The sequence below is a fragment of the Antechinus flavipes genome, chromosome 3 (assembly GCF_016432865.1).
Source record: "Antechinus flavipes isolate AdamAnt ecotype Samford, QLD, Australia chromosome 3, AdamAnt_v2, whole genome shotgun sequence".
In the NCBI taxonomy this organism is placed as follows: domain Eukaryota; kingdom Metazoa; phylum Chordata; class Mammalia; order Dasyuromorphia; family Dasyuridae; genus Antechinus; species Antechinus flavipes.
The window spans coordinates 366,231,141-366,243,389 of NC_067400.1; the positions used below are offsets into that span (position 1 = coordinate 366,231,141).

At 33.8% G+C, this 12,249-nt stretch overlaps 1 long non-coding RNA gene and 1 pseudogene across 2 annotated transcripts; both read right to left on the minus strand.

The window, feature by feature from the left end:
• Positions 1-529: 529 nt before the first annotated feature.
• Positions 530-8,413, minus strand: LOC127557965 (uncharacterized). Of its 2 annotated transcripts, none has more exons than XR_007952685.1 (3): positions 8,227-8,413; positions 1,339-1,506; positions 530-893 (listed from the first exon to the last, which is right to left on the minus strand). It is a non-coding gene; the product is annotated as an uncharacterized LOC127557965 (long non-coding RNA). The 2 variants fall into 2 exon arrangements; XR_007952684.1 differs by lacking the exon at positions 8,227-8,413 and adding an exon at positions 1,619-1,737.
• A 1,818-nt stretch (positions 8,414-10,231) lies between these two features.
• Positions 10,232-10,589, minus strand: LOC127557966 (RNA guanine-N7 methyltransferase activating subunit-like; annotated as a pseudogene).
• Between the last annotated feature and the right edge of the window lie 1,660 nt (positions 10,590-12,249).

Sequence of the window (12,249 nt, forward strand, 5' to 3'; positions counted from 1 at the left end):
CCCTTTCTACTATAGCCCAGATGCCCCAGTAAAACAGTAAAGGAGTTTCTACTACTGAATTCTAATTTTCCTAGTATCATTATTACCTTTGTGAATTCCAAGATTTTTAATACATCATCCAAAAGACCGGACCTGGTACAAAGAAGATCAGTAGTATCTCCATATTGTTGAGAGGATATATTTTATATATAAAATATATATGTTTATATATTTTTAATATATAAATATTTGTAAATGTATAAAAATATATAAATATAAATATTTATAAATGTGTACTATTTATATCCATATTTATATCTATGTCTATATATACATACATATATACATATACAACATATATATATTATATATGTATAGGGGTGTGTGTGTGTGTTTATAAAGGATCCAAAAGTGAGTCTATTAATTTTGGTAGAGAAATCCAAATCTCAGGATAGGTGTTACATATTATTAATATAGACTTTTTTCTTGGCATAGAACTACATGCCATATTTTTATTTAAAATTAATATAAATGAAACAAAACACTGAGATTTTGTTTTCAGGAAGAATTGAAGGATTTATTTCTTTAGATCACAGAAGAATAGCGGAACAATTGTACTTCCTTGTTCACAAGGCACTAAAGCAATTTACTTCTCTCCATGTTTTTATCAGCTAACCTTTTCTATAATCTCTGACCTCAGAGACAGCTCCGACTCTGCACATTCATTCTCCAACCAGAAGGTCATGGCCAGCTCTGTTTGCCTCATCCAAAAGAGCTGAATCCTTTCGGCCTCATCCCATGTTTCACATCTCGTGCCATCTAAGCATCTGATTAGCTCCATCTTTCATTTCACGTCTCGGTGGCTTTAGACCTTTTGGTGATTTGGCTTTTTGTTTCTCTGCGCTTCTTGCACACTGTGAACAATTCAAAATACAAGCAAGTGTTTTGTGAGAGATCAGTAAATAGGTAAGGGACAAGCAGTCCTTGACAATGACAGCTCTTTTATTGTTGCCAAAATAGTCTGGACAAAACCCCATGCTCAAAATCACTGTGGCATATAACAGAGGCAACTCCCAGGATCTAAAACACAAATGGAAACTCAGGGAATGAAAACCCTAACCACACTACATAATCCCCTGTCTCACACAACACTGCTTTCTACTTAACTAACATAATCTTTTTACCAATGACAAGATAGCTTTTGGTGAAACTGCCTTTGGGTCATTCTAGTGGGTGAGCATTTCCTCAGCTGCTCTGAACAGAAGACACAATGGGTGCCTTTATTTTAGAGCTCAAACAAGTCTCAGGAGAGGGCTACTTAAAAAAGAACATTTAGATATCTGGTTTTTCAGCACATACTTATAATGGCTCTGTTGTTCTCAATCACAATGGAGAGATGAGATTTCCCAGATGATCAACACTCCAGTGCTACAATGATCCATCTGAATTCTGGTCCATGTATGATCCGGGCTTGTTGACTGCCATTAGAATGGAAGAAGCTTGCCCTTCAGTTCAGCTTTCTAGTTCCTGGGGGAAAACAAAACAAATTAATTATTAGAAATAAAATGGAATAAAGAGAAGATAAAGATAAAAAAAATGTAAAATCATTCTTATTTGACTAAAGGAAAGGTGTACTTACTGGACAGAGTGCTGCATTTGAAATTGAAAGAGCTCAGTTCCTAGACTCTGACACTGAATAGTTCTTAAATCATGGTCAAGCCATTCAAGCTCTTTGAAGGTATAGCAGTGTATGTGACTCACAAAGAAAGGCAGAGAGAGAAAAGACCAGCCAGATGGGCAGATCTATGTGGTACAGCAGAATGGGTATTGGCTTTAGAGTCAGAGAACTTAGGTTCTAATTTTAGTACTGCCATCTACAATACTTATAACCTTGTACTGTGACTGTTGCAACAGAGATTTGAGATGAAATCCAGGTAGCTTCTCAAATTGTTTTAAGTGAATTATCATAATAGATGGAATTTTTCCACAAAATAATTTTATGAGAGGAAAGAAGCCCACAATGCTCGCAATGTACTAGACCCTGTTCTAAGAGCGTTGCAAATACGATTTCATTTGATTTCTCAAAGATCTTGTGAAATGGCTGCTATTATGATTCCTCTATTATGATTTCAGTTGAGGAAAGTAAGGCAGAATTAAAAGTACTACTCTGGCTCATAAAGCTAGTAACTGCCTGAGGCCAGATCTAAATAGGTTTTCCAGATTCCAGATCCAGCATTCTATCCACTATTACAAAAGCTATAAAGATTATTGACTATCATTTATTCTTCATTAATTATTTTTATATTATAACAAGTAATTTGTCATGTGTTTTATGCTCTCAAAGAATCTCTCCTATCAGAATCAATTCCCAGTCACCACTGATGGTTTTAAGCCTATGCTTTCATTTGAATAATTATTAAATTTGTTTGTAGAACAGTGTGTCCAAAATAATGTTATGACTTCCTTTAGGAACAGTAGAATGATTTCCTCCTAAAAGTCTTTCTTCCTTAATATGCAGATGTCATATGAATAGCTTGAATTTTAAAAGTTTTTCTATTTAGTACATAGTTCATGGCACTATCACATAGCAAGTTGTATAACAGAGACCCAGCTTCAGAACTCCAATGAAGAGTGCTAAATTCTTAATTAACTTGCTCTTCACTAATACCTTGACATGAGGAAAGACTAGACTCTCTGAGTTTTTATGGACCTGCAGGGTTTTTCCACTAAATAACTTTTATTTTCATTCATATCTCTAGTGTTTCCCCAGGGAATATCAGAAATTGACTTCTTTACCATTATTATTCATTTCATATCTATGTCTCTAAAACAAAGTATAAATGACTTTCACAACCAATGATAGGACAGTATTTTTCTGATGCAGTTTCCCTTACCCTAACATAACATTCTTCCCACACAACTTCCTTCCAACCAGTCTTCCCTAATCAATTCCCTGAAGAAGCTTCCTCCCCTCATGAAAACACTATTAGTCTCAACTCTGATGTAGCTTTCTGATCTGGGGCCAATAAAAAACCCAATCCATGTGGGCAATTGGAAAACCACCAGAAGTTTGAGGAAGATAGAAAGATTTGTGTGTGTTTGTGTATATGCATGTGCCATAAATCTTTTTTAAAAATCCTTAAAGGATACAATAGAGCATATACTCACTAAAACAGATACAACAATTATGTGAACATAAGCATAAAACAATTTTTATACAAATAAACTCATATCTAAATAAAGGAAGTAATGGGTTATGTTCTCATCTTCCCTATCTCCATAATAGCCTTCTATTGTCAGAGGTTTTTTTTTTTTGCTCATTTTAAAAGTCAAGCTCTGCTCTGAGGGCACAAGGCATATTGCCTCAAGCTTCTTTTGCAGGGAGATGGGAGCTTCTCATTGCACTGGGGCCAGTGGTGTTGCAGGCTTTCTACTGCCTGGATGGGCTTGGCCAAGTCCAACCTGTTATCCTAGAGATCAGGGGCTCACAATTTCCCTGCTGTAGTTGCCCTGGAGATTTCACAGTTGCTCTGCTGATCCACTGGCTTCTGAACTAGAACAGAGTAGCCCATGCTAGTGTACTTTGGCTAAGAGCCTCCGGCTTTATTTCCTGCACTGGATCTCCCTGCCCCACGCCTACAGTGGGCTGAGTTCCCCCTTGCCCAATTAAAACAGATGTTTCCTGAAATCCTTCCAAAATATTTCAAGCTGGAAAATTATTATACTCCCAATGTTTGTAGGTTGTCACACCAAAATTCTTTTCAGAGGCCTCATTTAGCATTGATTCTGAGGAAAGCTGGGAAAAGCTCAGAAAATGTTCTATCTATCGTCTGGAATCTTCAGTAAGTATTTTTAACAATCTACTGTGTAACAAGTATAATCCTAGATATTGAGGATAAACAACAAAAGCAACAAAACACAGGTCTTACTCTCATGTTTGATTTGTCAAAAACCAGACTACAAAGAAAATTTAAGATGAAATATATGCAAGGGAAATAAGGACTGGGATTATAAACTAATTGTTGTAGAGAATATTTTCTACCAATACTTATCAGTAACTTAACTGAAATTTAGAGCTGCCTAAGCCCTTACAGATTTATGCAATATATCCTGAGTCATAAAGTCCTTATGTGCCAGAGGCAAAATTTGAATCCAGGACTTCTAACTTTGAAGTCAGCTTTCTAGCCATTATGCCATTCTTTCTCTTAATTTTAAGAGGAAGATGTTCACTAACAAAGGAGAATCTGAAAATAACATAAAACCTTCCCAAACATCAAAGGAGCATAATTTACAAATTCTATCATATTGTGAACAAAATTCACATCCTGGTAATGTATGCTGAATTAAAAGAAGTCATCTAGGTCCTACTTGTTAAAAGCTTCTGGTTTCTTACCCATATCTGTGAGAAGCACATGATTTTAAAAAATCACATGATCTTTTTTTATTAAGGTGATATATCCACTTAGACTGTACTGTTTTGGTGCAAGGCTAATTTCTGCCAAGGTAATTTTTCCAGTTTTCCTCCCAGTTTTTATCAAATAGGGTATTTTTTCTAGGTAACTTTTAGTTTCCAGTGTATGAAAAACTATGTTATTGAGTTGTATTGTTTCTGCTTTTTCCTTTTCTCATCTATGTTTGTCTGTTGCTCAACTTTATAACCATACCAAATAGTTTTGATTATTTCTGTTTTATAATATATATAATATATATGATATATATATAATATATCATATATAATATATAATATCATATATAATATATTATATTATAATATGATATTTAATAATAATTTAGTATAATGTATAATTTATCCCATAATATAGCAGAGCATAGCATAACTTAACCTAATCTAACATTATATAATGTGTCCTAGGAATGGTATACCCACTAAAACAGTATTTTTTCAACCATTTCTCTTGTAATTCTAGATAGTGTTTTTTTTCTGAGTTTTGTCATCATCATATATAGTATCCTCTTGGTAATTTGATTCTTCTAACATTAAAAGTATATATTAATTTTATTAGTTTTGATATTTTAATATCTTCATGACTCATCATGAACACTATTCTTCCAGCTATTTAGGTTGTTTATAAATTATTTTAATTTAAAATATATGTAAAATATTTTAAAGCAAAAATATTAAAATTCTTTTAAATATATCTATAGATGTATTATATCAATATATTTAATATATCAAGTTCCACATTTTCTTACTCCTTGCCCTCCCCCTTTCCTTGAGAAGTCAGGCTATAGGATATTACTTATACATATGATGTCTTGTAAAACATTTTCATATTAGCCATGCTGAAGAATAAGAAAACACATAAAAATACAAGATAAATAAAAAAGTAAAAAAAATAGTATTTTTCAAAAATAACTTCTGATTTTATGATTCCAGGCATATTGCAAACATTCACATTTCCAGAGCAGCAGAATATCAAAAAAAAAAAAAAAAAAAAGATGCTGATAACTTTGAGGTGTACCTGAAGCTTTATCAATAATTTTGAGGTGAATTGGATATGGTAATATACTAACTCCAAAGTGACACTGAAGTTGGTCTTTTAAAAAATATGTATAAAAATAAGACCTCAAACTGCTGCCCTTACCCAAACACTTTATCTCCATTGAGTCCATGCTACCTAGTGCTCCCAACTCTAATCCATGTTTATGTAATATTTTCTGTGTCTCCTTGCCCACCCCACTCTTCTTCACATTGTTTCCCTTTATCATCTCGTTTCCCTGCCCCTTGATGCAGGCTTCTATCTCACCACTTTATGCAGCTTATTTCTGAGCCTAATTGAAGTATGATAGCTGCTCCATTTTCCACTGAACATTATGATCTTTCCTGGTGAATACCCATCAAATCAGATGTACCTGTTCCTATTTCATAATTTAATAAATTAATTATCTATTAAATATACTTTATTTTCATCAAAAACAAACTTCTCTATTTTTCCTGTTTGATCCCCAGCCTTCCATCTTCATATTGTCTGTTACCTCATGTCTAGGATGCTTCCTTTTCCCACAAAATATCTTTCTCTCTCTTTTTCTTTAAATTTAAAACTTAAATACAAAATAGGAAAAGAAAAAAGAGTGTCATGTGCACAACATAACATAACATACAAAATATAAAGTAATAAATTTCATTTTTTTAAATTCACAGAATTTATTTTTAAGGTTTTTTATAATTTTCTTTTTTCTGGTTATACATGTACATTAATTTTTTAATACACATTTCTTTATATTCATAAAGGATCATGGTGGGAGAGAAAAATAAGGAAGAAATGGAAAAAGAATGAGAGAAAAATCAAGGAAAAAAAGTGAACATAGCATGTGTTTTCTATTCAAAGTTTATTGGGATTGCCTTACATCACTGAACCATTGAGAAGAACCAGATCTTTCATAGTTGATCATCACACAATCTTGCTGTTACTGTGTACACTATATTTCCGTTTCTGCTTGTTTTGCTCATCATTAACTCATGTAAATCTTTCCAGGCCTTTCTAGAATCAGCTGCTTTATAATTTTTTTAATTGAACAATAATATTCCATTACTTTCATATACCATAACTTATTCAGCCATTCCCCAATTGATGGGCATCTACTCATTTTCTGATTCTTTGCCACCTCAAAAAAAATTGTTATAAACATTTTTGCATATGTGGGTCCTTTTTCCTTCTTTATGATTTCCTTGGGATACAAACCCATTTGTAGGTATTGCTGAATCAAAACTATGCAGTTTGATAGTGCTTTGGGTATAGTTCCAAATTGCTCTCCAGAATGGTTGGATCATTTCACAATTCTACCAGCAATGCATTTGTGTTCCAGTTTTCCAACATCTCCTCCAATATTTATCATTATCATTTCCTGATTCAGAGTAGCCAATCTAAGAAGTGTAAGGTGGTACCTCAGAATTGTTTTAAATTTGCATTTTTCTAATCAATAGTGATTTAGAGCATTTTTTCATATGATCATTGATGGATTTAATTTTATCATCTGAAAGTTGTCTGTTCATATCCTTTGACTATTTGTCATTTGGGAAAAGTAATAAATTTCCAGTTCAAGAAAGCTTATATAATAAATGCTATACGTTGTGTTCAGATCTGTCCATTTTTTTCTGCTTCCTTGTAGGTTTTATTTTTTGTTCTTTACTGTGTACTTTTTATTTTACTTCCTCCCTACCCCAGAAGGCTATAATTAAGTAGAGATATACATATGTGATATATAGATATAGATAAATGTACACAAATGTATACCACAAACACATATACACATACTATATGTATGTGTATAGATACATATATAAACACACACACACACACACACACACATATATATATGTATATATATATGTATATATATATACATATATATATATATATAAACAAACTCCTTTCTTTATTAAAAAGTGAACAATTCCAGTATCATCTTCTATACTCAAAGCCTTTTTCTAGTTCAACCAATGCTTCCCTCTTGCTTCCACTCCCATCTCATCTCCTCTGTTATTTTATTATTTTTTAAAATTTATTTTATATTTATAAAAGATAGATAATGAATAGAAATATATTGTCTCATCCACATAATATGTCATTTTCTTTTAATGTCATTTAAATTTTTTTCTAATTCTAAAGTAGAGTAATGCTCAATACATAAGAGAAACTTAATAAATAAATCTTGTTGATCAATTGATTCTAAAGAAATCAGGATTGTGGGAATTTCTGTCTTAATACTATACAAATGAAAAGATTAGATATGACAGAATATATCAAAGTTGCTTTTGTGCTCCAAGTTTGGTTCTCACTTTTTTTTTAAATGTGTGACCTTTTTTCTATTTTTATGTTCTTTCTTTCTTATTAACTTCATCTCTGTTTCCTTCTTACTGGTTTCTGGAAGTGTATGCATGTAGGAGAAGTGCTTTCTTGTCCTTTATTACAGCTGTAATTATTTCTCAGCCTTTGCCTCCAGCACCATGGTGGCTATAGTTAAATTTGCAGTTATGTTAAGTTTAACTTTTCTTCCAACTTTCCTAAAAGATTTTTTAAAGGCTTTTGGCAGACATAAATGAGGTGAAACACTTTGAGCTGGTCACATGTTTATGACAGTTTTGGTGGTGAAATGATTGGGCATGATAATAAAAACAGCTTGAGCTGTGATTGCCCTTCGATTTCCATGTAGTTTAATAAAATAGGGATATAAAACATATGCACAGATGATACATAGAGGAAAATATAAAAATTGGTGTCCTACCAGGAGTCCTGTCAGGCGCATATCTTTTGAATAATTCTGTAGCTTCAGTGAGATGCCAACTGCTGGCAGCAAAACTATTTCTCTCCCCCGGAAGGTTTTGTCACATCTGTTGCCACTTTCATGGCCCCTGCAGCTCACAGGTGCATCACATCATGCAGGAAGAGTAAAGGTAAGGCAGGTGCGGTCCATGGTCATCATGTTCTCCTAGAATACACGAAAGCCACTGTAGCAGAAATACTGAGCTCGTCTAAGTTATTTTGACAGCCAAGGCTCCTCAGAATTTGTTCTGCTTGATAACACTTCCTATTCAATGTGCTTTCCTTAGAAATGGTTTTAGCCTTCATTTTATTCTTTTTGAAAGTCCTGTATTACCACAGACCAAAACAACTGGCTGAACCCTGAATAGAGCCTTCAGTCTCTGTTCTTAGTTTGTGGCTGTGCCTTTGAGCGCTTAGGTTCAGTCTGATTATCTCTAATTGATGGGGGATCTTTCCTTTCATCCACGGGGCTGCCTATCTCCTCATCAAGGACTTCTGGTTTGACCTGATTTAACTCGAGTCCTTCTAGCATGTTGGTTCCTGAGTCTGAATGGAACTATCAGAACCATAAAATCTCAGGATCTCAGAGGTTACCTAGTCCATTGAAAAATCTTAAAACTTCCCAATTTGTACTAGTTGTATTTGCTGTACCAGAATATCTATTGTAATTCCAGAGCTCTTTTCTTAGTCTCATGTAAGACAAGTTTCATACCTCTGTAAATCTGATTCTCACAAAACAATCTACAGTTTTGCTCAGTAGAGAGACATTTAATTACATTTCCTTCAAGTCCTCCCTAATAGTCAGAATTTATGTAGCTTGTACATGTATATGAGCATTTGTATAAGAAAGAATAGTCTCCTAAAAATATCCTAAGCATAGGAGGCATAACATTATTCCTTAAAAGGATTATAATGTGTAACAATTAATCCCTACCTTGACCATGAACTTCTGATTTGTAAGCTCTCTAAAAGCAAGGAGCATATTTTCTAATTCTTTGTGTCCTCTCCAGTAAGTAGCTCATATACTTGTGCCATGTGAACATGCAGGGATGAAAGCTCTTTAGCATAGTCTCATGCCCACAATTATGAAATCAGGGAGCTGACTTGGACGTTCTCTGTTCACTTTATTCAAATAAGATGATAGACACTATGACTATGGGGAAAAGACAATGCAGAAGGAGAATGTTTCTGGATTAAAAAGTGTGGGGGGGGGAATAAATGGAGAAATCAAGAAGCCCCTGGGCTCACTCATCAAATAACTAGTTAATTGATGCTGTAGTTCTGCTGAATCGTGAGACTTCTAATTGAGCTCAAATAATAAGAACTTTTTTTAGAAAAGCAAAATATTAATTTTTCATTATTGCCTAATTATGAATATATAATGATTTAATGATAAAACACTGAAAAGTTTTGAAATGAGATCTGCTGTTTTCATTCTACCATATAATTTGTACCCTTTAATGTTCTAAATTTATAGGAAAGAGATATTCATTATATGGTTCAATATAATGAACAACATAGATAAACCTACATTTGTAGTAAATTACTAGGAAAAACAATCAACTTGAATATCTAACAGTATAACATAATAAGAAGGGGGCCTATTTTTTTTTTTACTTCCTCCCTTACATGACATTCAAAAATCACCTAAACTCTTTGCGGGGTGTGTGTGTGTGTGTGTGTGTGTGTGTGTGTGTGTGTGTTTGTGTGTGTATGTGTGTGTGTGTGTGTGTGTGTATTTTCATTCTGTAAAATGGGGGTGTTAAATAGGTGGATTATATGGTTCTGTTCCAATTCTATTATTGTGACAAGTTACTGATAGAAATTTTCCTGTAATGTAATAAATATTTTGAATTTATTTTAAAATGTTGCATACAGGAAGAAAAATGAATTGAAGGAATTAGAATAGGCCATTTTTTGACATATTTCAAGAAAATGTAATTGGTTTTACTTGATGGCTGCCAACATTAATAGTAGCCATAAGGAGGCTGCTGATTATAACCATATTGTCCATATTAATGATGGTAGTAACTTTCTTGTTTGTGTTGCCTATAGTTATTATTCCAAGTTCTTCTATGACACAAATTAGATTTATTGTCACTTGGCCAATGCCTCCTGCCATTCCTTCCTCAAAAGTGTCTGTTAACTTGCAATTGATTATCTCTGTTTCTTTGATTACCACTAGATTTGCTATTCTGTTCTTCAACAATCAGAGAGGGATCTGCAGGGCATTTCAGATATTTTTGGATGATGTGTATCATCTTTTGTGAATTGATTGACAAATATTGCTTCAAAACTTGGAATAGCATCAGGGGTGTCAGTCATTCTGAAAATCTCAGGTGGCTTAAGTTTGTTATGCTATTTAGTCGCCTTTTTTGTTGAAGAAATTTAAGACCATCGTGTTCCTAAGGCTGCCAGATTTAAGAGCCACTTCTAGTGCTCATCTGAGCAACAAGTTGAAACTCAAAATTAAAATGTATATATATGTATATATATAAAACATTATATGTGTAATTGGAAAATACAGTATTCAATATAAAATGATGAAAAAATATTGTACATAATAAGTAATAGACAGTAAGTAGGCTGTCAGATGAGAAGACACTTAATATGACTGAATTGACATGTATCTCTACCTCTTATTTCAGTTTTGTAAAAAACTAATAGCATCAGAATTACAGTTGGAAGATATTTTAGAGATCAATGAGTCTAAGCTGCCTTTTGCAGATGAGGAAACTGAAGACCCCAGATTAGTGAAGTGACTTGCTGAAGGTCATACAGGGATTAAGTAATAGAAATACTGAATAGTTGACAAAAAATAATGAGAATGAGAAAAAGGATAGGGGAGAGTGAGGTTTTGTTTGAGATTATCAAATGCAAATTTTCATTGGACTCTTCTCCCTACACAGTAATAGCCATGTCACTTTGTAATCTCAGGTTGAGAAGTTCCAGAAAGCCCTAATATTTGTGCCAACCTTGAAATAAAATGAATGTGAAAACCCAAAGCAACCTGTTTTCTTTTTTCCCCTTCAATCCAGTTTCAATTTTAGGAATTACATCTCAAACTTGTATCAACAACTGTTGAAAAGAGAAGAATTTCACAAACTTATCAAAAACCAGTTCATGCTATTGCTACTGTGAAAACGGAGATAGACTGAGGAATCCATGTCAATATCAGGCACAAGGATAGGGAGAACTAAACTCTGAGTGTGATCTCAGAATTTCTTGACTGAGAAAGAATATTAGACATTCAATGCTGAATTAAAGATAACATGGTGTACATAGAGGCTGTATTGAAATAGGATCTTTCAATTTAACAAAAAATACACTCAGTTTCTCAGTTTATTGCTTTGTTGGAGATATATGATAGAGAAATGGAGGAGGGGGGAAGAGAGAGAGAGGTGGAGAGAGAGAGAGAGGTGGGGAGAGAGGGGGAGAGAGAGAGAGAGAGAGAGAGAGAGAGAGAGAGAGAGAGAGAGAGAGAGAGAAGAGAGAGAGAGAGAGAGAGAGAGAGAGAGAAGAGAGAGAGAGAGAGAGAGAGAGAGAGAGAAAAAGAGAGAGAGAGAGAGAGAGAGAGAGAGAGAGAGAGAGAGAGAGAGAAGATGGGAGAGGAAGAGGAAGAGAGAAAAGGAGAGGAAGAGGGAAAGGAAGAGGGAGAGAGAGAAGGAGAAAGATGGAAGGAAGGGAGGGAGAGAGAGAAGACAAAGAGATACAGAGAGAGACACAGAGACAAAAGTAAGATGTTTTGTTTTGTTTTTTCAGAAGTAGCAAATATAAAGATCATCTGCTAAGGCAGAGCTTAAACTTTTTCTGCTTGTAGCCCTTTTTTACCCTAGACATTTAATATGTGACTCCGGGTATATACATATTAAAATAGGTTTACAAAGCAAACATTTAATGATAATAAATCATAATTTCATGACCTCCACATTCAGTTATGTGACTCCATATGGGGTTATAACCCACAGTTTAATAAGCTTTGCAC